Source organism: Pelmatolapia mariae, linkage group LG14 (genome assembly GCF_036321145.2).
Source record: "Pelmatolapia mariae isolate MD_Pm_ZW linkage group LG14, Pm_UMD_F_2, whole genome shotgun sequence".
NCBI lineage: Eukaryota > Metazoa > Chordata > Actinopteri > Cichliformes > Cichlidae > Pelmatolapia > Pelmatolapia mariae.
This window is the reverse complement of record NC_086239.1, coordinates 27266292-27290687: the sequence shown is the minus strand read 5'-3', so window position 1 is coordinate 27290687 and position 24396 is coordinate 27266292. Positions and strand designations below refer to the sequence as shown.

The 24396-nt window shown below is 39.6% G+C and overlaps 1 protein-coding gene across 2 annotated transcripts in view; it reads left to right on the top strand.

Moving 5' to 3' along the window:
• Nucleotides 1-24396, top strand: part of cadm1b (cell adhesion molecule 1b) — a 167068-nt gene that overhangs the window by 57019 nt on the left and 85653 nt on the right. The gene's annotated exons all lie outside the window — the stretch shown is intronic.

Genomic DNA, 24396 nt, shown 5'->3' with positions numbered 1-24396 from the left:
GTTTATCAGCATTTTTGCATAAAAAGTACTGGTAACTTATTTAAATTGAGTTCTAATAACAAATTGATAAAAATTGAGTTCCTCCTATTTAATATTTTTAATTAAACACAATATTACATTTTACAGTGTAGATAAAACCTAGAGTTCAAGACCAGGTCCAAATAAATAACGGAAAAATACTGACAGAGTTCAAAACTGTGCACATTGGAGGGGAAACAGTTGGCCCTATAATATGCAACCACGGTCTGAAATGCAAACAACATGTTTTTAGCTAACAAGTGTTAGTTTTTTACCCTTTATCTAGTCGACTGTCAGATCTAGAGCTGAAGGTGAACCACTTGGAAACATAACTCCCACATTTCTCCGGTTGCATCAGATGGCTGCCCTTCCCTGGGCCTGGTTCTGCTGGAGGGTTCTTCCCGTTAAAAGGGAATTTTTCCTTCCCACCGTCATCAGGTGCTAGCTCAAAGGGCGTCGTTTGATTGTTGGGGGGGGGATTGTTGATGCTATATAAATAAAAATGAACCACTGATTTCTGAAGCATCCAGATTTCCCTGTCAGAATCCTTACAGAGTCTAATGCTAATATTGCTAATATTTGTTGTATCCGTGAGAGTGCTCGCTACACACATAGGTGTAGCCTAGTAGGTGTCAGCATCCCAAGTGTCACATTTTTTTTATACTGATGACTCATATCTTATTACTGGTGTCCTGATGAAGGGCTCAGTTTGTTTTATTTTTTGCTTAAAATGCTCTTTACCCTGTTAGTCCTACATCTAGCCACATTGTAGCTTCATGACAGGTTTCAGTTTTTTGCTAGCAGGCGTAAATAAAGAAGCTTGCTTTCCCAGTTTGAGCGGGACTAAAATGTGCTATATTGCGCTTGAAACACACACATATATAACATAGTTATCCACTGGTTATCCGATCTATATTTTGGATAACCTAAAATGTCGTCTATAATCAATATGCTTGTATTTACAATAAGCCAACTGACTTCACTGTAAAATTCTTCACTTGTAGCTATGATCCCACAGGGAAATAGAACATCTCTGCAGTTCCTCTTATGGCTCTACAGAGCATTTTAGAGTCTCTAAGCTCATTGTTTTGGTTTTATAGCTGCAGTTTTACTGTTTTGGCTCATAGCCGTCGTTTTCTGCAGCAGCAGGGAGCCGTTTTCACTTTATAGCTCTGATGAATGCACTTTACATTACCTTCTCAGCACCAGATGGCAGAGAGACAACGTTAGCAACTTGCTAGTGGACGAAGTAGACCATTTAGCTCCTAAACAGTTGGAGGTTTCTTTCTAAAGTTAGGGGGACATGAAAAGAGAGAGTGCATATTGGACTTATTTATTGGATTTATGATGTGGGTACAAACGCGACTCCCAGTGAATGCACATCAGTGACGTTTCCCTGATGTGATATATACAGTCGTTTTCTAACCCTTTTTATCATGTTGGCTTAAAATATCTTAATATTTTTGCAGATTAATTTTGTGGTTCATACTTTTCATACTGTCCTCTGTACATAAATCTGAACACCTGACTGCTCGTACCTTATCCTTTTTCTCTTCAGAATCAGAATCAGAATCAGAATCGTGTTTATTGGCCAAGTATATGTGCAGACAAATACAAGGAATTTGGTTCCGGTAGATGGTGGCTCTCAAGCACAGCAATGTAAAAACACACACACACACACACACACACACACCTATATGTACATTACGCATGCATACACATACATACACAAAGCTGTGTGAACCAACTATAAATAACTAAACTTAGGTACATAAAATACAGAAATGAAATGAGGTGGAATGAATACTACAGAATGTACATAAGGTGCAGTTGCAGTCTGGCAGTGGGAAGCAGTGTGACAGGTCAACTGTTTAGGAGGGAGATGGCGAGGGGAAAGAAAGTGTTCCTGTGTCGGGTGGTCTTGGTTTGCAGGCTTCTGTACCGTCTGCCAGAGGGCAGCAGGTCAAAAAGTCTGTGTCCAGGGTGTGAGGGGTCTGTGACGATTTTCCCTGCCCGTTTCCTGGTTCTTACTTTTGTCATGGCCCATACTGACTGACCATAGAATAAAAATAAGAAAAAAAGAGATCGTGTTAAGAACAGGCAAATATCAATCAGCACTTAAATGCCTGTCCTGATCGCAGAGTTTAAACAGCAGTTAATATTCAAGTAACCCTGCAGTATTGACACTGAGATGGAACTACTTCCACATCAGTGCAGCAGTCAAGTTGTGGTGTGGTCTGCTGTGCCTCCATTATGCATGAGCCCTGACCACCCTTCACCAGCTGTCACCGAGCTGACCACTGAATCCCATCTGGACCCTGGGGGACATCACCATCGTCCATCAGGGAGGCTGTAAGATGAGCCCGCTGACACGGAAACTCCCACCTCAGATCCCACTTACCGCAGCCCTGCCTCTCCCCTCAGTCAATACCCCCCTCCCTCTGAGGCTGGCTTTCTTTCGTTTCTAGGTTCAAAGGTTGGACCGCTGCTCTGATCTAATAGCTCGAAAGACATTTTTCTCTCTCCGCGCGCAGGTTGTTTCTGGCTTAAGTCAGTGCGAGGATGAAATTTTTAACACATCCTGGGTATTTAATGCTTTATCATATATTTCATTATGGAAACAGTTTGGAAACATTATGAAGCTGTGGTGCTGAAATGTGGCAGCTTGCACTTGCATGTTGCTAATGTTGAAGTTATCTTAATATGGAGGTGGTAAATTGTTCAGAGCCCTGTAAACTCATTTTTAAATCAGTTCTGTCAGGGGCAGCAGGAGAGCAAAGCAAACACACTAGAATGGGTGTTGTGTGCTTTCTCCGAAGGATTCTCACTGATATTCTCAGATCAGACTAAAATACTGTAGCAGGTTCTCCTCAATAATTTACAGCTCGCCCAGTTTCAGTCTGTTAAACTTTTCTTACTTTGGCACCTACTATATGAAGGGGGGAGGCAAATGCACTCCAGGTGCACTATTTCCCCAACTGATGCTGCACCCTCTCCCTCCTATAACCAAGCCACAAGCCATACCCTGCTGTCACATTTGCCCCCATTTATATCTGGTTATATATCTGGTAGTGCAGACCATGGAAAACCTAAGTAGAAATTAAGTTTTGTTATAAGTCATGGTATGTCATTTTAGGTGAAAAAATGCAGACTTATTGACTTATGTGCTCTACGACAACCGAATAAATAAATAAATAATACTACTAAAAGACATTAGTAATGCCAGAAAATGATTTAAAAAATGGATTTCTAATGAATTTTCATCATTATATTTTATGGTGAAGTGTAGCATTAAATAGCTGGGACAGGTAAGAAATGTTATTTTTCAAATTTCCAGAAAGTAATAAAATGTAACAGCAAAATGTATTTTACAGATATTTTTCAGGCTTATTTTTACATATACTGTCGTGATAACTACTAGGGTGAATAGGTTTTTTTAGAGCTGTTCTGAAAAGCACCATGTGATGTTGTGTAAATACGTGGACAAGGCCACACTTCTCGCACACTTTCCCGGCAGTTCAAACTGCTTTTTCTGAGACAGTTGGCCAGCATAACCTGAAGTGGGCGTGAATGTTGGCTGTGAAAAGTAAAAGTAATAGAAAGAAAAATGAAAAGTAATAGAAGCCTTCGTTTGTACAGCACAGGAAAGGATTGAGAAAATTCTTTCCAAAGCTATTTGACCTGAGCGCTGACAGATTTGTAGAGGTCTCTTTGGCAACCTAACTGTAAAATTATCATGTGTCACGATACTCAAGCTTTTTGATTTAGGTTCAGGATTTTGCTGTCATTTTGAATATTAGGTCCCTTTGTCTTTAAATTTTATTCAGTACATTGTTTCAGTGGTTAGCACTGTGGCCTCATGACAAGAACGTTCCTGGTTCAAACCCCAGCTGGGGCCCTTCTGCGTGTTGTCCTTGGGCCTGCGTGCATGGGTTTCCTCTGATCACTCTGTTTCCTACCACAAAATATTCATGTTAGATTAATAGGTGATTCTAAATTTGCCATGCGTGTGAGATAGATTACAGTCCTGTGGGGGGGAAAAACAGTTTCCACATGATTCCCTGCAGTCCTAAACAAAACCAAAGTACACTAATGCTGTTTCATTGAAGTTAAGACGGTAAGTAGCAGCCAGGTGCTGCTAATCAATTAACTGAGCAGACGTTTAGGTAGTTTGCTGGTCTGGTCTGGAGCATTCAGGTAAGATTTAACACAATGAAAAGGAGGAAAGACAACAGCAATGATCCTAGAGAAACAGTGAGTGCAGGAGTGCATAGAGTCCTGTAAAAAACTTTAATTTTCACATAACTGTAAGTGCTTGAACTGTATAGATTACAATAAGATCACTAAGATTTAAAAAAATGCCATATAAACATTAAATAGCATTCATAAATATAACTAATTTGGGTTTTGTGGATTTAAAATTTACAATGTGAAAATGTACACGGTTGGCTGAATGAAGCTCGTATGTTATAAAAGAGAGGGCCAAGTGGAGAACTCTGAGGAACACCATGCATGATATAGAAGCATGCCTTCTTACACAAACAACTGTCCCTCCCTTCTGAGTAAGAAGAACCTGGGCTAACACCTGTGACCTACTTTGGTCAGCACAATATGATCAAATGTGGGACTACTGGATTTAAAGCACATCTGCAGTTATTCAAGCTAGGAGATTTTTGTGGATTCTTTTCTATGGACAAATCCGGTTTATCCAGTCATCGCTAAAAGAGCCGAGCATCCCTCTGTTCTGTCTGTATTGATGATGTCATGGCTCTGATAATCACCACCTGTGTTTGCAAGTACAGTATTGTCTATTCAGCATGTCTAAAAGTGGCCCTTTGCGGCAGATGGTGCTAGAGGCAGGAGACCAACCCTTCTCTCACCTCAATCTGGATAACAGGGCTCATCACTCCCAGCCTGGATGGGATGGGAAAGAGTTTGCTCAAGGCAAAACAAGAGGCAGCAACCTTGAGAGCCTAGCGGTGGTGAATTTATGCTTTATGTAAAACTGAAAAGATTATGTCTTTATGTAACCGTAGCTGTGGGTTCATAGCGGTTGTTATTTGTAAGAATTCACCTCCCATGATTTTGTTAGGGTGCCATATGAGGCAGCGTACTCTAAAGCCCTCAGGAAGTCTATAGATTACTGTTAATAAGCACACATCATGCTGCAAATACACATTACACACAGCCTGTCATCGCTCAATCGTCTTAGAAATAATCCTTATCTGAGCCTTTGTGTTCTAACATCTGATTAAAGAAAATTGAAGGGACTCCTTTATCTCTCCTGCTCTGCAGCTGTGCAGCTAATTGGAAATGTAACTAGCGCCTCCAAAACATATCTCAATTACATTTTGTACATTGAGCATCATAGAAGTGTTTCGTTCAGAATAAATGCATGTGTGTCTGTACTTTTGTACAGTATGTGTACAAGTGTTTTCAATAGATAAGAAATTGTAAAAGAACAGATTAATTGTAGTCATTGTGCGATGAAAAATACTTTTAATAATTTAAAAAAATGAATAATATGCAGCAGCCCACAAAACGTTTAAAGACCATTTAAAATACATAACAAAAACCCTCAAGCATTGTGGTAAATATTCAAATGATAGCGCATGCACAATATTCCAAAAGTATCCGGACAGTTGGAATATTCTTTCTCTTTTTCGTTCTTTGGCTTGAAGAACTGTTTAACATTTGAACATGGATTCAGCCAGCAAAGCTTTCTTTCTGTCATCCTTGCTCAGAGGTTTTCCTTTTTTTTCCTTCTCCATGGCATTCCATAGGAGCTCTGTATGATTTCAATCAAGGTCTTGGAGGGCTTTTCTGAGACTTTGATTTTCTCCTGGGCAAAATATTATCTTAACAGACAGCTAGTGTGGTTTAGATCTGAAGGATCTATTTCTGTCACTTGAGTTATTTTTTTTTTCATTTTTCTTTCAGTTTGTAACTAGAAACACTTCTGCAGACTTCAGAGTTCATATTTCCATCAGTACATACACACTCACGTCCATGATTGAAAGAAAAACAGCCCCACACTCTGATGTTCTCACCTATTAGCTTGATGGTAACCTTGGCACAGTCTTGTCGGAGGACTTTCTACATCATCAGTAACAAATATTTACTTTTTGGACTCATCTAAAAGTAAAACATCCCCAAAAGGTGGCATCTTTCTTTACATGTCCTTTTGCAGTTTTTATCCTTTCTCTTTCATTGTTTGTGCCTGAGTGGTTCCTGCAGTATTATTCTCACATCTATACATGTTGGCTACTTTTAAAGGTCTGTAAACTGAAACATCTACCTGTGTCCCATTTGTACTTTAGTCCTTCACAACAGGAATGGAGAGCCTTTTTAATTATTTGCCCAGAATTTATTTCTTTATGGCTGCACTATATGAAATTACTCTCTAACCCCTTACTAGAGTTTTAAGCGTCCAGATACTTGCAAGGGTTAGTGTGGCAGTAATAGTGTAAGAACTGCAATACATATATGGTTTTCTAGTAATTAACTTCACAACCTCCATTTTCCCAAAGATCATATTTTACTTCTTTTCATAGGTTTTGATGCCCCTGTTTTATCTGAAGACTCTGTGGTTCTGCCAGTAACCAGTAACTATGCAGAATAAGATTTTACACCTGGAACGTTTGATGAGCTCATAAAATGTTATGCATTGTTAGAGTTTAAACCAGCCAGCAATATGTGGAGTAGGGAGCCTGTCTGTAAGAAGTCTGAGATTTTCTAGCCTTGGATGCAGAGTTGGTACAAGTTGAATGCAAATACAGCATACTGTTGTATGAGTTGAAACATGAAAAATACATTTTGCTAATATTATACCAGTACTATAAACTGTAAACAGACATTTTTCCCACACTGGAATTTCATGCAGCCAGTACAAACAAAACCCACAAAGTTAACAAAGCTAACCATCAAAAATGTTGTTTTATTCAGCACAGTGTGTTAGTTCTATTTGCACACATATAACTAGTACAAGTTCTATGTTTGCACAATGTGCACCACAATCTACTACTTATTCCCCGAGGTATGACCATAAATCACAAATAACTGACATTTGTTTTTTTAAGCTTTCCTTCTAAATAACAGATTGTTATAGCAACACGTTTTCATGCATGTCTAACCTAAACTAAACAATCTGAAGTTTGAATGCAGTAATAAGATCTCAGCCTATAATACTGTGAGTTCTTTCTGCCTATTTCTGCAGTTTTGCAGGACTAGGGCTGGGCAATATGACCTCAAATCAAAATCAGAATTAATGGAACATTTTATCTTGATTTTGATTAACTAGTATTATTTTCTTAATGGAAATGAGGAGTATTCTTCACACAGGAAAGTTAGGCATGGACTTCCATAGGGTTCTTCCCTTAGGCAATATTTTTTTTATAAATTCAGATAAAACTGAGGGTACTGTACTCAATTCTAAATATCTTAGAAACACGGTGTCTAACCAGTTTTGATGCCGTTACCTTGGCCTTAAGTAACACTGTGAGGAATCTTGGAGTCGTTTTTTTGAGCAGGATATGTCCTTCAGTGAGTAATTAAATGTGTAGGACTATATTAATTTGCACAAGATCTCTAAATTTGAATTATTCTGTGTCAAAGTGATGGTACAAAACTAGTTCATGCATGTGTTACTTGCACGCTTGGCTGTTGTTGTTCATTACTATTAAGTCGCTTTAAAAGCTCCATGAAAAGCTGCCAGTGGATCCAGCATGCTGCAGTGAGAGCACTAGCTGGGACTGGAAAAGAGGCCGTATTTCTAACATTTTAGCTTCTTTTTTCAATGGCTCCCTGTTAAGTTAAGAACCGAATATAAAATCCTTCTCCTCACATACAAAATCTTGAATAATCAGCCCTGCTGAGTTGTGCTGCAGTAGGCCTAAGAATCGGGGGGCGGGGGGGAGGAATTCATTGAGTGATTTTCCTTCACTCATCTCTTTTCACTGTATGTTTACACACCACTGCTGTATTCAATCATCATTAAACTCTAGCCTTTTCTCCTATAGTTTCTTTTATAGTTTTGTTTCTCTCTTTGCTCTCTTCTCTTTCCCTTCCCTGGGCCTGGTTCTGCTGGAGGTTTCTTCCTTTTAAGGGAGTTTTTACTTCCCACTGTCACCAGTGCTTGGTCATTTTTTGCTCTTGCACTCATAGTTCACTACGCTTTTATTACAAATAAGCCCAACTAACCTGAGACTGTTTTTGGGGGGTTTATTCTTGTGCTCCAAGTGTTTAAAAGCCAAAAATGTGTCCAAACACGAACTGCTTGAGTTGTGCAGTGGTTTGAATTTTCCTCCATGATGTTTCCATGCTGCAGACTGAGTTAGTCAGTAATAATCACATAAAGGCAGCCCCGTTTACTCAGCAGTACACTATTGTATTAATGTCATAACTCATCTACTTTTGTCATCCTTTGTTGAGTCAGCGACCTGTTCGTATTTCTTCAAAGGGCTAACTTCAATTAACCTGCACCGCTAACAGAGCGAAAGCTGTAGGTTCCCTTCATGGATATTGACGATATGCTCTGTGTCTGCCAGCTATTGAATTTGAATCTCATTCATAATTTTGTTTCTAATATTAAAGGTCACATTTGCATTTGTGTTGATAAGCAGTTGGTATGCAGGGCCTATAGCACTCACGCCGCTGCTGTGGTTGTTGCTGGGTGGATGGTTAGTTCGTGTGGCTCAAGAATAAACACTCATCACACTGGAAATAATTGAAAAACCGGCTTATTTAATTAATTAACAGTGTAATGTACCGATGTCTATCACCAGTGTGGGAGTAGATTGGAATTAATATTTCAAAACTCTGCGTAGTGGCTTGTTCGATTCACTCCATCTTTACAAACAACATGTTACGTGTCAGTGATTATTAAACTCATCACAATACCTTTTAGATCTATAAGTTCTTTCTGAAGTCTAAAGAAAACATAATTTATTATTAATAACTGTAGATAAATCATGCATTTATTCAGTGAACTGAGTCATTATGTAACTATAGCCTCAAAGTTTCAGAGTTACAGGTACATTTTAAGTAAACTATGCACTTTCTCTGGCCCCTGTAAGTACTTTCTGAGTTTTATTTATTTATTAATTTTTAAAGAATACACCATAACCTCTCCAAGCATCCTGATTTTGAGTGGTGAGTTTATGCACCAGGATGAAACGTCTATCCAATCATCCATTTTCTTACCACACGTTGCACAGCAAACGTAAGTAATCATACACCTGAAAGATATATAGAAGGTCAGCAATCACCACTTTTATTTATCCCACTGATTTGTTACTTTTGAAGTGAACATTAGATATCATTTGATGTACCGTACCAGAATTAGCTTCAAGCCGATGTTCAGCAGTCTCTCCGGAGGTCACAGTTAAACACACTGTGCAGGATATAGTATGCTTTCCCTTTAACCTTCAGTTACTCTGATCATATGTTGGGAAGACCTTGATAAATAGCTGCGTCACTGTACACACAGCCTAACAGCATGGAAAGCTATAAACTTTTACAACCCGAGCCTTCTCTCCAAATTACCAAGCTACTAAATTAGATGTGAAGGAAACAGATATGTGTAATGGAAATGGAGGGCAGCACGTTTCTGTTCTGCTCTGACATGCTCAGCTCTGGCACCGAAGATGAGTAAAGTTGGCTAAACTCCATTCAAAACAGGCAGCGGTACAACTTCTTCTTTTGCTGTTAGCAGTAGGAGATCAAGAGAGAGGACTTATGATGCCCAAGAGTTTTATCAGTCTAATAAAAAAACATCACTGCTTACCTTTGTAATGCAAAAGTATATATTTAACGACGCATGGAGCTGAAAAAAATCTCCGTTATAAATTATTAAACAACAGTTAATAATTTAAAAGATTTCAAATGTTGAAAATATTAAAAACAGAAGTAAGGTGACTGATTATTGGGATTCATAGTTGAATTATGGGCAGAAAATGATGAATAAAGTAATTTTTATAGGTTGCTATAGTACGGAAGTGTGATGGTGTGGTGTGTGTAGCTGTAATACCTCAGCAACATAAATTTACATTTAAGGATATTGATGATGGAGCTGCAAGGCAGGTGGAAAAGAGGAAGACCACAGAGAAGGTTTATGGATGAAGTGAAGGAGGCCATGCAGAGGGGTGATGAGACAGAGGAGGATGCTGGGGATAGGGTGGAGATGAAGGCAGATTGTCCCCTGTGGCAACCCCTAAAGGGAGCAGCCGAAGAAGAAGGAATTAAAGCAATATCAGCAGATAAAGAAGGGAAGGGAGCCCAAGCACATGACACATTAAAAAAATAATCAATGAGTAAAAAAAAAAAAAAAAAAAAAAAAAAAAAGCAGACGCCCATAGAATTGGGAATGACCAGAGACCACAAAATGCAATATTACTCTATCATGCTACTTAATAGGATATTAACATTTTTGCGATATGCTCGGTATTATCCTCAAAGGTAAACTTTGTTAGTATCTGCTTTACCTAATAAGATAAAGTTCTGAGTCGTTCCTCTTACTTGAGTCATTTTTACCGCTGCTAAATTGGATTTTCCACAAACAGACTGAACAAACTGTCAGTAAAAGCTGTCATAAATGTTGCAAACAGCTGGCAAACTGAACGGTTTATATTAGTCTAGTCTGAGTTAAATGAATTCACACTTGTGTAGTATTACAGCTGTTTTGAACATGAGACAGCAGTCAGCAGTCGTCTGGGACATAATGAGCAGTTGTAATCACATATGAATCATAGCCTGTGAAGTCCATGGCTTGCAACTCTTTTTACTACACTCAGCTTTTCCTCAGCATGGACATGACACAACGTGAGTACGGCTGTGTCTTGAGCATGTAAAAAAAGTGCTAATTTTCCACAAAGTTGTATGGATTCAGGTCTTGGTTTGTGTGATTTTCTTAGCTCACTCTAAATCAGGAAGTAGCTTTTTCAAGCTAAGTGTGTTGAGTTTTCTGTTGAGCTGATGTACTGTTAGCTTTGCCATCATCAGCTAACATTATCACAGGATGGTGCTGCGTGAGAGCCATCTTGTTTATGATATTTCCAAATGTCATTTACGTCTCTTTTGTCCCATCGTTGTTGCAAAAAATCAAAGCAGACAGTGCTTCTCTAATTTCTTTCTCCTGTGCCCCAGTCTTTGTTTGACCAACTTCCTCCTGTACTCATGACTCTCACTTCTCCTCATGTAGCTAAAAAAAAAAAGTTTAAACCTTTTTTATATTTTAGTAAAGCAAAGTTCATAATTTATGTTCAGTTTTTATAATAAGATATCAATATTTGGTGTTCCTGTGTTGATACAATATTTCCACCCAAAATATCGCAGTACTAGACTGTATTGATTGTCTTTCCCTCACCCCTAACTCCCACTTTGAAAAGCTGAATATTAAGTAAAAACGCTGAAGACTCAGACTTGGAAAAGAAAAGTGAACAAAACAGGGTATCACACTGGCCAGGCAATCAAAAAGTGCATGAGAGACAAATTAAAAGCAAGAACTCCCACAGGCAGTTAAAGTCTCCCGTCCCTATAACCTGTATGTCATTGGATTGTTGGAGTAAACCTTGTGTGAGACGGCAGTAACTGCCACCCAGGAAGAAATAATAAGAAATGCATTAACTACCACAAACATACCGTCGATTGACAGCTTAAAGTGTTTCTGTTTAGCACTTTGCCAGTAAGCATTTTATTGGAGCATCTGTGTTGTGCAGATCTGGGTTTGCTGCAATAATGTCTTCATGTATCTTATTGAATGCATGTGTTTGCCCCCAAGAATTATGGGCCTGTGCAATATTGAGTTAGTGTGTATGTATGTGTGTGTTTTGTGCCTGTAAGCGCGCTTGCTGTTTTGTGTCAGTGCATAGAGTATCTGTGTTTTTTTTTTCTTTCCATAAATCCATTTTCGCTGGTTGTCAGCACTAACGCTACTGTCAGCAGCAGTTGATGGAGCTCCACTCTGCCGTAAGACTCTCTGATCTATCAGCTGTGACGTAATGCTCTCCTCAATCACCAGCCCTGGGAACAGTAAATCAGAGCACTGCTGCTCTGCGTGGTGCTAATGCTGGTACCCTGCTCCCTGCTCAACCACTGAGCTCATCTACAGTCCAAACAGCAAGAGAACAGCAGGATGATTGCTGGACACTTTAATCGCTTCTAATGACCTCACCTATCAAGACCCTATTAAAGCATTTGTATGCAAAAACTAAAGATCATTTTGCATTTTAGACACTGCTCCTCTTAAAATATATATATTGTTTTGTTTCCTAATAACAGTTTTTGTCAGAGGCAAGGTTGGTCTCAACTTGAAACCTCTGTTCATCAAATGTACGGTATAAAAATCCTGCAATTTCTTCAATTTCAACTATTAGAGTCTGGCTGTAAACAGAAAAGCTGGTGGTTGAACTCAGTAGGCTTTCATGATAAAACCTTAAAGCTTAAATGCACATTGATTACAGCCTGGTACACAGTGGTTTTGTTCTATTTAATCAGTTTTCTCGAAGCTACAGGTGGGGATTTCTGTTATTTCTTACCCATCTGTATCAAATTAAGACTTAAAGTTATTAATTATTGGGGTTTGGCTGCTTTGAGATACTGAAATGGACCTCTTGGCCATGTCTGTAGTGTTTGTATATGCTGTATTGTTAATTATACTAAGAGCACTCAAGAAGTTTTAACAAGAAAATTTTCATCGCATTTGCGATTCCCATTAGCACATTAGCAGGTATCTGCCGTGTGATGTAACCGTACAATTATTCGAGTACAGCTTGCAACAACACTTGATAGTGTTAGATGATAACTGAGCACTCCAGAGAAAAAAAGAAAAAAATACCACGGCGACAGTCATAAGGTTTTAGACGAGGCGCCAGACAGGACTTCAAAAAACCACTGACGCATATCTCATCACACCCGCGTCCATTTTTGGTATACAAATACAAATAGTGTGTGTATAAAACCACAGAAAGCTCAAAATCTTTTACAGCAAGTCCTTGTCAGCCCCTCCGTATATTAATGTTGAATCAACAAGCCTTTAAAATTAATTTAAGGAAAGACATAAATATTTGTAAATAATTTGATCACTTAATTACAAGAGCATTGGAGCTTTGTACAACCCTGTATTCCATACGTTTTAGGACGCCAGTCACCATCTCCTGGTTTCAGTCATTCCAGTTCACGATGAGATTAAGGAATATCCAGCAGGCAAACATAAAACAAGAAGAATGAATTTTAATTTTGCTAATCCTTTACAAAATAAAGCTCATCATTGAACATGTTCTCTGAATCTTTTTCTTTCTTTGTCATTTTCATTCTTTAGACAGGATAGCTGCCTGCTGGTAATGCCGACTTTGCTTTCTCAGCAGGTCATTGAGGGCTTGTATAGAGCACAACAGGGAGATTCCTGAAGTAAACATCACATTCATATTCTGCCTAGGGATTTTGATTATGAGCCATAATGTTATAACCATCTAAAGTAGACTTACTAATCACCTACGACAAGGCAAACTGATGGTATGTGCTCCTGTGAAAACACATCTGTATCATCTGTAAAGTCAGTAAGTGAATACAATTTGATTTGTAGAGCACCTTTCAAGATGAACATCACAAAGTGCTTCACAACAGAACAGAAGATAAAAACAAAAGTAAACACATATGAACCTTTTTAAGACAAAAGTGATTTATTTGCTCTACCCACAATCCTAAACTGTAACTCGTCTGTTATTGGTGGAGGTCGCGGGTTATTATGGAAATGTTTAAAACCATGAGTATCAGGTCTCTTAGTGAGCCCAAAATATCAGTAATATTACTGAATATGAATGGGAAACGTACTTCTGGAACTGGAGCCCTTAAAAAAGTGGTCGCTAATGCGCTCTATTGTAAACATTTTAATCTTTTCGTCGTTTTCCATTTTGAGCTGTTTGGTCGCTATCGTGAAAAAATCACCTTGAATTGCCAATGCAGAAACAAAGTAAAACACACTGGTTAGCGGTGCTTAGGCGGTAGAAAAAATATTTGTCTTTCCTTAAATTTTCAATTTCAGCAGTTTTTCTGTCCAAATAGCGAGTTTTTATTTCTTTTGTGTATTTGTTGTTAGCATTACTTTCTCCTTTTGCTCCAGACAGAGAAGTGTCACTTTGTTGCTTGTAGCTAAACATATGTTGCTTTTGGGTATATGACTGGCACTCTCATTTTTCTTGGGAGGATAGACGTGTATAAGCTGCACAGGCATCATTGAGAAATAGCTGAGGATCAGACTTGGTGGAGTGGTGTGTTGGATGAACTTACAAGCAGTGTGGGACCAAAAATGTTAATTAGATCATAAAAGAAGAGGCAAAGCCTGAAGAACTGGCAAACCTGTGTACTGTTGACCTCTGCACTTGTTCATTTAGAACAAGGAGACTTTAATCATGATCTACTTCTTATTTCCTCATGAGAGGGTTTGTTTCAGACAGTAGTCCAGAATGAGCCATGCTGGCAGGGAGAGCTAATCAGTGCCAAAAGTATAGCTATTTTCCTATCAGGAGGCGACAGACAGGTAAAAAACCCTACAGAGATGAGTGAGCACAGGCAGAGGTCAACAGATGGAGCTTGGCAGGGCAGGGGGAACAAGCTGCACCATTCCTTTCTCAAAGGGAGGCTAGCATAAGTGTCAGCACAAGAAAGTCAGAGTGAGCAAGAGAACAGTCGATGAAACTGGAAGGACATTGGAGGGTCGGAGATTTTCACCAAATTACATGATTTTCTGTGACAGGTGTCATAGTTTAAAGGCAGGGAGGGTGACATCGGGTTGCTGGCCGTGTAGCAGAACTGACAAGGCAGAAGCTTCACATTTAAGAAAACCGGCGTGAGAGAAACATCTGAAGAAGAAGAAGAAGAAGAATATCCATCTGGCTTTGCAAGCATTCAGGATGCCTGATACTGCTGAATCTTTGCGCAATCCATGCACTTTTGTAAAATCTTTGTCTTCTTTCATGCGGTGTATTCTCTTTTAGCAGCGCTAGCTTGTCTCCTGAACAGCTGGTGGTTGAACTCAAGGAGCTAAGATGGAGTTTCTCATATAATGGTTAGAGCCCAGTGTCAACAGCAATGGAAAGTGATGGGTTAGAATGAGGTAGACCTATTCGTCAGTTCAAATAATGTTTTTGCCCTAGCAGTCAAGCTGAATGATGTGGAGCAGGAAGGGAATTTGTTGTTGTGAGAGACTGCCATAAAAACTCTGAAAAACTTAATAAGCGCTGCTGTAGTCTGGACAGGATCTATCGAAAGGTGGTGTCCTTTGAACAAAAAGGTACTTTTCACATCGCTAGGCAGCGTGAGCTATTCTTGAAAGGTCTTTTGTTTTGTTTTTTGATCCTATATGTAAGTAATAACATTTTGTCTGTCATTTACATGTAAATCCCAGCAGATCCTGAACAGGCAGCATGACTTTAATTGTTCGTTTGCATCCTTTAAATAACAATAGTAGAATATGATATGATTATACCCAACAACAAGACAAATTCAGTACAGAGCAAAAGATTTTGCCAGTAATACAAAGTAACATAAAGGAGAAGTTTAAAAAAATGAGAAAATACACATAGTTGTAATACATCACTCCAAGGACAGACCAATAACAGCAGCAGTAAGAACGAGAATGACAACCAACTGGAGAGAAATGGGTAAAAAAAGCAGAGGCTTATGTGATAATGGGCAGCAGCTGTAACAGGTGAAGCCTGCATGCACATGGGGTATTTACCGGGTCTGTCTATAAGAGAGCACAGAGAGGTGGAGATGGAGCTACAGTCTTGACACTTGTTATCTCTGACCTAATTTATCATGTTGCTTCTCTTTATGTCAGGCATGGTAGATATTTCCACTGCCTGACAACCGGTGATGTTTCAACATATTTGGATGCTGAGAATCAGTCTCAGATCATAGCAGCTGAGGTGTGCAAAGACAAATCTGGAGTATTTTGTTGTGAAACCGACACGCAGTTACACATTTCAGCATCTTTATGGACCCTCTGAAAATGTTACAATGTGTTGGCAGGAAAACACGACTGAGAAATCTCCAATTTCAAGCAACAACATGTACCACGGTGTTCCACACTCCTCTGTTTGGTCTGCACATGTGAGCCGGTGTGCAACACGAAAGCTCCAGAGAAAACTTAATGCTATCAACCATGATTCTGAGGCAGAGAGCTTTATCAACATTTCCTCAGGGTAGCAAGGTCAGATGCATCTTCACAATCCAAAAGATAAATGGATCAGATTTCCACGCCACATGTAGTTCAGGGCCCAGTCTGCCAGCAGCCACATAAACGTAAGCTTTCGGCCTTAAACACAGGGTGCTCGGTCTAGTGAGGCTCGTCTAAAATACAAAATGTCCCCAAGCTTAAAGAGCAGTTTGATGTGATTGATGGACACCGGACGGCACATTACAATAAATTCACCGGAGTGACCTGCAGACTTTCTCAGGCCTCGCTTGGTTGGATGAATGCAAAGTGTTTATGCTGAGATTTTAGAAGGAATGATTGTGGGATTCGATGAAATTGACACCTGAAGTAGTTTTGGTTTTGAAGGAGGCGGTAGTGCTCACACAGCGACCACGTGACTTTGCACAAATACGCACATTTAAAGTGTGATTTTTTTGAAATGGGATGTACAGTGTGGCTTCGTTTCCCTGCTCTGGATCTAAAAGAGTATTGGCAAGTGAATATCCCTCATGTGTCTATATCCATTCGACTTGTTTTCATCGCAACAGGTGTTACCCACAGATAAAATGTGGAGGGAGAATATGATTTTCGGTTGAAGGATAGACGTTTCTTATCTCAGATAACCACTTTACTCCTGTCATAACCTGTCTCTTCCTCTGAGTTCAGCTCTTGTGATTGCTTGTGTGTGTGTGGGACTCGGCGTTGTTTGACATGCATACGCTCGGTTGTGTTGTCATATGCATTTGCTGCAAGACCAGGGTTCACAATGTGTGGCCCACACTTTGCGTAGTGACAAAGAAAGATTGCATAACTGTTCCTTTTTTATCGTATGGCAGATCATAACGATTTGTTTATTCAATTTCAGCTCTTCTGTTTCAGCTCTTCTTAACGTTAATGATTGTATTAACCACCTTACTAATGATTTGAAAATAAAACTATAAAGCATCAAAAATAATTGAAGTTATAACTATAAATCAGACAAATTACAAACACCAGTTGTAATTTTCTTTGAAACTTTGAGAACCTCTACATTAAAAATGTGCAGAACAAATGCTATGAAATGGAAGAGGTATATTCAATTTTGATTAAAGATCAAATCAAATTTATTCCAGACTGATGTTGGTAAATTCTGGCGATGCTGTTTGGGGGCTGGCATTTTTAGCTATTACTTTGTACCATCTGTAATTTGAAATCTTTCTCTTTGGCAGTTGGTTACTTGATGCTGTGATCCGATAAATGGATTCACATGGGGGCGTGCCGAGGTTACAGCACTACACGTTCTTGATTATAGTTAATTTCCTAATGACTAAGCTGGTGTCAAATGTTCAAATTATAGACGGTACAAAGCAGCAGCTAAAAATGTCAGCCCCCAAACAGCGTTGCCAGATTTTGTTGACAGCTACCAGCTCCACATACAACTCAAACCCCCTCGATCACCACAAAAGTAAGGTCACTTTAAAAAGAACAAGCAAAAACATTTGAATCCATGATTAGAAGACATTTTGGATTACATATATACATATTGTTTGTGTTTTACAGTGGCTCATTAATGTGTTTTTGAACTCTGTGTGTTTTTTTTAACACAATCCATTGCCACCAATTGTTTGGATTCACAACTTTTCTGTGAAGAGTGCTCCAAACCACCGAGACCTGGAAGAGAAATACGCTTCTGAGATCTCAAAATTAAGTGAGGAGCAAAACAGAACATGAAGACGAAGTAACCTCTCAGCAAGATATTCAGAGAGACATGATCCTGCAGGCTGGTCTGTTGGTGTTACTCATAGAAATGTTGGCACCGGTTGCTCTCTGTTTATAAAGCTGGCGGGCCCAGAGCATGGGGTGGAGACTGTGGAGATCTCCGATATTTGGCAAAGTCAACAGCGGTAACAGGAGGATACTTCATCATAGTCACAGTCACTGTCAGGTAGCTGAGACCTTGCCAGCTTTTTCAATTTCTCCTGGCCTCATAGCAATTTGCCAAGTGGCGGAATAGCAGTTGAATTGCAATCTGTGCATAATTTTATTTGTATAACGCAGTGGAGGGAGTGACCTAAATAGGGCTGAAGGACACCCGCAGAGAAATAACCAATAATACAGTCAGAGGTGCTATATTGCATTGCTGCCACCAGAGAAATGTCTCCTAGTTGCTTTGAGGAGGTCACCAGATGGCATGAAAGTCAGCAGCCTTTACGTCCGACAAACTGGGAGCCTGTTTAGTGAGGACTATACTTTGTGGTGTGAAAGAGTTTGAAAGTGGACGACCATACTTTGACTGGAATGTGTCACTTTTTCTAAAAAGGTGTCTAAACGGCACTTCTGTTTAGGTTGGATCGCTTGAGAAATTTATCTGGGATATTCATGAAAAAAGTCCTACTTTCTTTAAATGAGCTGATGTTTTATGTAAAATACTTTGATGACATTAACAAAGTAACAAGGAACATTTAAAATTTAAAAATTCTACTTACAAACACCTCATATTCTATCTCTTTAATTACAATAACTGAGTCAGTGAGATATCTTTAAACAAAACCAAGCTCGCTGCTTTTGTCTCTGTATATTCATTAACTTTGCAGAATTTAGTCTTTGGTTACAAAGCTGGAGACTTTGATGACTGGCCATACTGCAGAAAACTGCAAGTACCTCTCTGCCATAGATACACATATTTTAGATCGGCTTTGTTCAGGGAGAACAGAACATTCATTTAACTGCAGCTGACATAGAACACATAAGCTGCAACAGTGTAAAGAAAATTCCTAAAGTTTTGATAAAGCTTTTTTTTTTTATTGAGGATGTTGCAGTTATTTTTTATTGTCAGGCAACTGAATTGGTGTATGAGTATGGTTTTATAGAGAAATAATTTGTATTAAAAACTGTATGTGAGCACAGAGGGAAAACATATGCAAAGGATTGACAGCAGCTGACACTAAGAAGAATGCAAATGTGACAAGACGATGTCACGAAGAGGCTAATTAGGGGGTGACAACATTTAGAGACTTTTTAACCTGGCTTTGGCTAGTTTCCATGGAAAGCAGTTGAAATGCTGTTTCTAGCATTGCAAGTATTTTTACTCAGCCAAATTACCCAACTATTGACTAAAACTCCATAATTATAACAGGCAGAATGCTGCTTTGAGAGTGGTGACAAGCATTTACAATGGTGAAGCATTTCTTTAAATATTATCTACCTAAGATCTTCATATGTGGTATATTTACCATCATTGAATGTATACGTGAAAAAATTAGTCATGTCCGAAAGTCAGAAAATGCCTTTTTTTTTTTAAATTTGGATAAAAGAAACACTATTACTCTTATGGTTGTCTCTCTCTTTCTAGTCCCTCAAACTGATGCAACAGTGCCCTCAGTAATTCAGTCACAGGACAGCCTCAAATTGCACTGTGTCAAGATAGGTGCAGTTCACTGAGAGCATGTCAAACAGCAGTACTGGGCTAATGGATTTCCTGTGTGTCCCGGTGGGTTGTTTCACTATCGACAGGAGAGTGGCTCAAGTCCTGCCATTCACAAACCTGGGAGCTGATAACACGGGGAAGGAAGGCAGACAGTGCCACAGTTCACCTGTCACTCCAGCTCCCGTTCCAAACGGCTGCTGTTGATTTAACTGATTGGAGACAGGCCCACTTAAACAAAACAGAGTGTGGGCGTCCCACCGAGTGTGTTACAGAGACAAAACACGTTGGTATAACTGGCCTCTTGTTTACTCTAACATGGCAGACGTGACCTTTGGTGAGCATTTCAAATAACCAGGGGGACCCGACAGAGGCTAAGCCGAGCTTGGGAGACAAAGTTCCTGCTAGTGCTGACATTACCGGCCATCTGCTTTAACTGGTCAACTGGGAGACCAGCGCAGATGCAGGTAGTTAAAAATCTGCAAGCAGCCGTAGCTGCTTTTTTAGGGGCTTCACTGAAAAAAATCTCTAGTTTTCATTTTTTAAATATTGTTTTTAAATGTTATTTTCTTCTTTTTTGGTTTTGTTTTTCTGCTATTGACAGTTACAGTCCAAAATGTTCTCATACAGGCTTTGGAAGGTTTTTCTAGTCAAGGCTGCAAATAATGTTCACAGTCATACTTTGTTGATTATTTTGTTATTTATTAACCAACAGTGAAAGCCCAGACTCAAAGGCAATGTCCTTGCCAATCTGGGAGGGGGGGGGGGGAGCTGACCAAATAGTTAAAAAAAAACAAAAAAACAGTTGTTGAAGGACACATTTGCTCACTCCACATTTTTTGTGCACAGTGTCAGAGTGAGACAGAGACACTGTAGATACGGTATATGTATATACATATAAGAGCTGTTGGTCTTCCAAATGTTTTCTCAAAAATTGATATAAAATACATAAAAAATACCTCAAACTTTTGCATGAAATCAACGTAATGTAGGTTCTACTAGTGTTAGCTTCATTACTATTTGTTCTGTTTTAGTCTCCCTTTATTGACTTCTTCACTCTTCTGCTGTTTTTCTATTACGTTTTGTAACAGTAAGCACTAAACAAGGGAGTAATGTGCAGCAAAGGTCTAGACACACTCGCTTGATGTGTTGCTCTGGCTAATGCAGCATTTCAATTTTAATATAAACTGCACCACATACTCAGTATGCTAAACAGTATTTAATGTGCTATGAGACTGAGGAACGTTGGCCAGGTTTGACAAGTCAATGATGGCATTAGCGTTGTTGCCCAACTTCACAATGAGCAGTGAATAATGTATTCATTATTCATCTCTCACTAAAAACAACAAGATGGCAGTTCTGTAAAATGCGACAATAGGATGTTCTGTAATTTTGAATGTGAGGAAAATAACAGATTGCGGCTTTAAGACGTGTTTTAATCACGCCGTTGGATTTCCTGGAAATTTAATTGCACACATTTTCAGGGCCGTGTTAAGCTTTCATTTATAGACGGGCTAACTCGCGACGTGTTTTGTGACTGTGTCTTTTATGGCTGTGTGTAATCAGACTGCATGCCCTTCTCTGGATTAATAATGGCTGTGATTTCACAAGGTGCTACTGTATCGGGGTGGCTCTTTTCCAAGGTGTCATTTGGCCAAAGAGTATGAACCGGCAGCAGAATGAATGACTGCATATCCCATTACCCCCAGTGCTGGGTTTGCATTTTGTCCTCTCTCATGGAGCCTTACTGAAGGGTATTTGTGAAATAAATAAATAAATTAGTGAAACACCTCGGAGTACCTTTACAGCAGAAGGAAATAGTGTTGAGATTTCTTTCCTGTGACGCCTCGCTTATTCGTGCTTCCCCTCATCCTTAAATGAAAATGAAAGCTTGTGAAATACTGGCTATTGCTGGTTGCGTAGCTAGCAGCAGGAATAATGTAATGACATGTTAAGATTCAGAGAGAAGGGTTTGAACCAGCAGGATAGAAGAGTGACCTCAGCCCGGCTAAGTGATGGTCTCAGCTCAGCTCCATCTGCCCATTGTGTTTGCCCTTGGCAACCCAACATAGTTGCTGGTGTTGGTGAGTTAATGAGGACTGCGGAAAGGTTAAGTAAACAGGAGGGGCCGGCCTAACAGGAAAATTACTACTGCCATCATCACAGACCGTAGCTGAGCACAGCTCGGGCTGCTCTCATCATTATGTCATTCATCAAGTCTGATTTTAATGATGCGTGGGTAATATTGAACTGTAGATTACAGCAGCATGCCAGTGGTACATATTGGCACCCCTGGCTGCTAAAATGCTTTGAATTCTAATTGAAGAGCACGCAGCCAAGTTAGGTAAAGAAATACAATCAGTTTCTGCTGCCATATTCTTCCATGCAGAACAAAAAGTACAGCCCGTTTCTTTTGTTCTGGTTTGAAGAATACGGAAGCAGCACGAGTGGAAGTGGCCGTTTTCAGCCTTGCCATTTCTCCTGATTGTGAACTGCTCCTTGGAACTTCTCCTCGGGACGAACGCAGTCTGCCGACTCCCTACGTACCATGATGGATGATGGGATTGTTATTCAGCATTCCTAGGCTCCGCTCGGCTGCCAAGCTGCTGTCTCCTCCGATGGCCATTGTTCTCCGGTCGGCTGGAAGAGTCACCTTTATCCGATTGAAATAAATGAGATATACTCAAACTGAGACATTAATTACAAAGTTTATCTCCCGGCTAAAGTACACTAATAAAGGACTCTAATAAGGCATCCATCATAGCTAGACTCTGTGGATGTGGCTAAGGGCACTGGCCAGAGGTCACCCGGTTTGATGAATGACAGTATCTATGATACAACAAAAGATATTACAGATCTCCCCTTTCACACAGTAACAGTGACATGCTTCCCTTTCAGTGCTCCATGTGAATCTGAGCAAAATAACATTTTCTCACTTTAAAACGTTACCTGCATTTACAGTTTTGATCAGATGCAGTAAATTGTATGTTTATGGGTCTGAATCCGCTCGTTATTTTCACGATGCTCTATTCAGTCCTCCAGCCAGTTGTACTGCTGGGTGTGTTCACCTACAATATGCTTACTTGTCAAAGCAGAAAACCAGCACAACAACAGTAAGTACTATTTTTGTGTGCTTGCCTGCAGACAATTATGACAAATGTGCACGCTGCACTGCCGGCACTCACTGCTGACTGCTGCAGGCCAGGCCAGAAATTGGTCCTTCTGGCTCGAAAGATAAACTCAAAGAAACAACCAACAGGACCGAGCCAGTTGTTCACAATTGATTAAGCTTTTCTGTAACCCAACCCTGGGGCAGTAGATGACTCAGAAAGATTCTCAACCATAACATTAGATCATAAAAGTCATTTTTGTCTACATGATCCATTACTGTCAGTAATTGACTTTGAGCTATGTTATCTTGAGCCACCTGCGATCAAACACGATGGCAGAAAGATTTCTCAGTTATTTTATTTAGTCCCCCCTCCGTGAAACAAACTGGACCAAGCAGTGGCTGCACAGCGTAGTTGTGCAATTCCCCCACTGAGCCCGATTTAAGACAGGGAGAGACGGAATGCATGTTAACGTTTTACGTCCCATTTTTTTGCATGTGTAATACAAAATGCCCCTTTTAAACGTTTGCCAAAGGCAGCAGCTCCTTCCCCTTGCACACGATTTAACACGATTTCGTGACCGTGCTTCGCATTCAGGAAAGACTCCATTCATGTTTTGTGTCTCTAAACAACAGTTTCCTTTTAAGCCGGGCGTTAGGGTGAGACCTCTGGGTGTTGAAACGCTCAGATCATAGGTGAAGTTCAAGGTGATTACACACGTTTTTCACAAGAACACATCAACACTGTGCACAGGCTGGCGTTACAAAAAACTAAGACGAGTTCTCCTGCATGAAAATACCTTGAGAACTGATTTTTTTTTAAGAGTAGCAAGATATTTTTATTTTCTTTGATCTAACTGAGCGTATAAAGCTGAAGTAAAGGTGTTCCTTTAAAGCAGATTCCTACAAAGCGGTATGAAAAGAACTACTTCTTGTACTCTGCTAAGTCTTGAAGAGCCATTTTTCTTGCACAAAAAAGCAAATTGTCCATGCAGTGCAATTTTAGTGACCATATTGTGCCTTTTGGCAGCGACTCAGAATGCCTGTCTGACATCTCCACTGCTGCTCTGCTCTGCTAAGATTGCACCAGCTGTCTCCCGTTTGCTTTCTAATGTCTTCTTTGTTAACATTTCATCAACTGTCTGATAACGGCGTGACTGGAGGGCAGGCTCCCTCCAGCACTGGACTACAATGGCACAGTGTGCTTAGCAAAGATCTACTGCATGTGTGAGTCAAAGAGAAACAGTTACAGAGACATGGGAATCATAAATCTACTTGCAATCAATGCATTATTAAATATAATGCAGAAGATGTGCCGCAAATTATCTTTAAATGGGCAGAGTTTAATTTTAAAAGGCATGTCGAGTGAATTAATTCTCATCGGTGTCTTTTATGCTTGATGCAATTAATTGTTACTGCATGTGGCGACACACTGAAGCAGAATTAGACGGGCTGCGAACTGTCAACAAGAAACATAAGGCAGTCCTTTTAACATCAAATCAAAACAAGTGTGGTTAAAACTTTCAGTCTTTTAATCACAGAACTGGTGTCCCTGTGCATGTCACACATCATACAGACATAAAAGCTCATTCATCAGTGAAAATAAATGACCAGCATACTCAAGTGTACTACTTACAGTATGCAAAATAGCAGCTTCCACTCATATGCAAAACA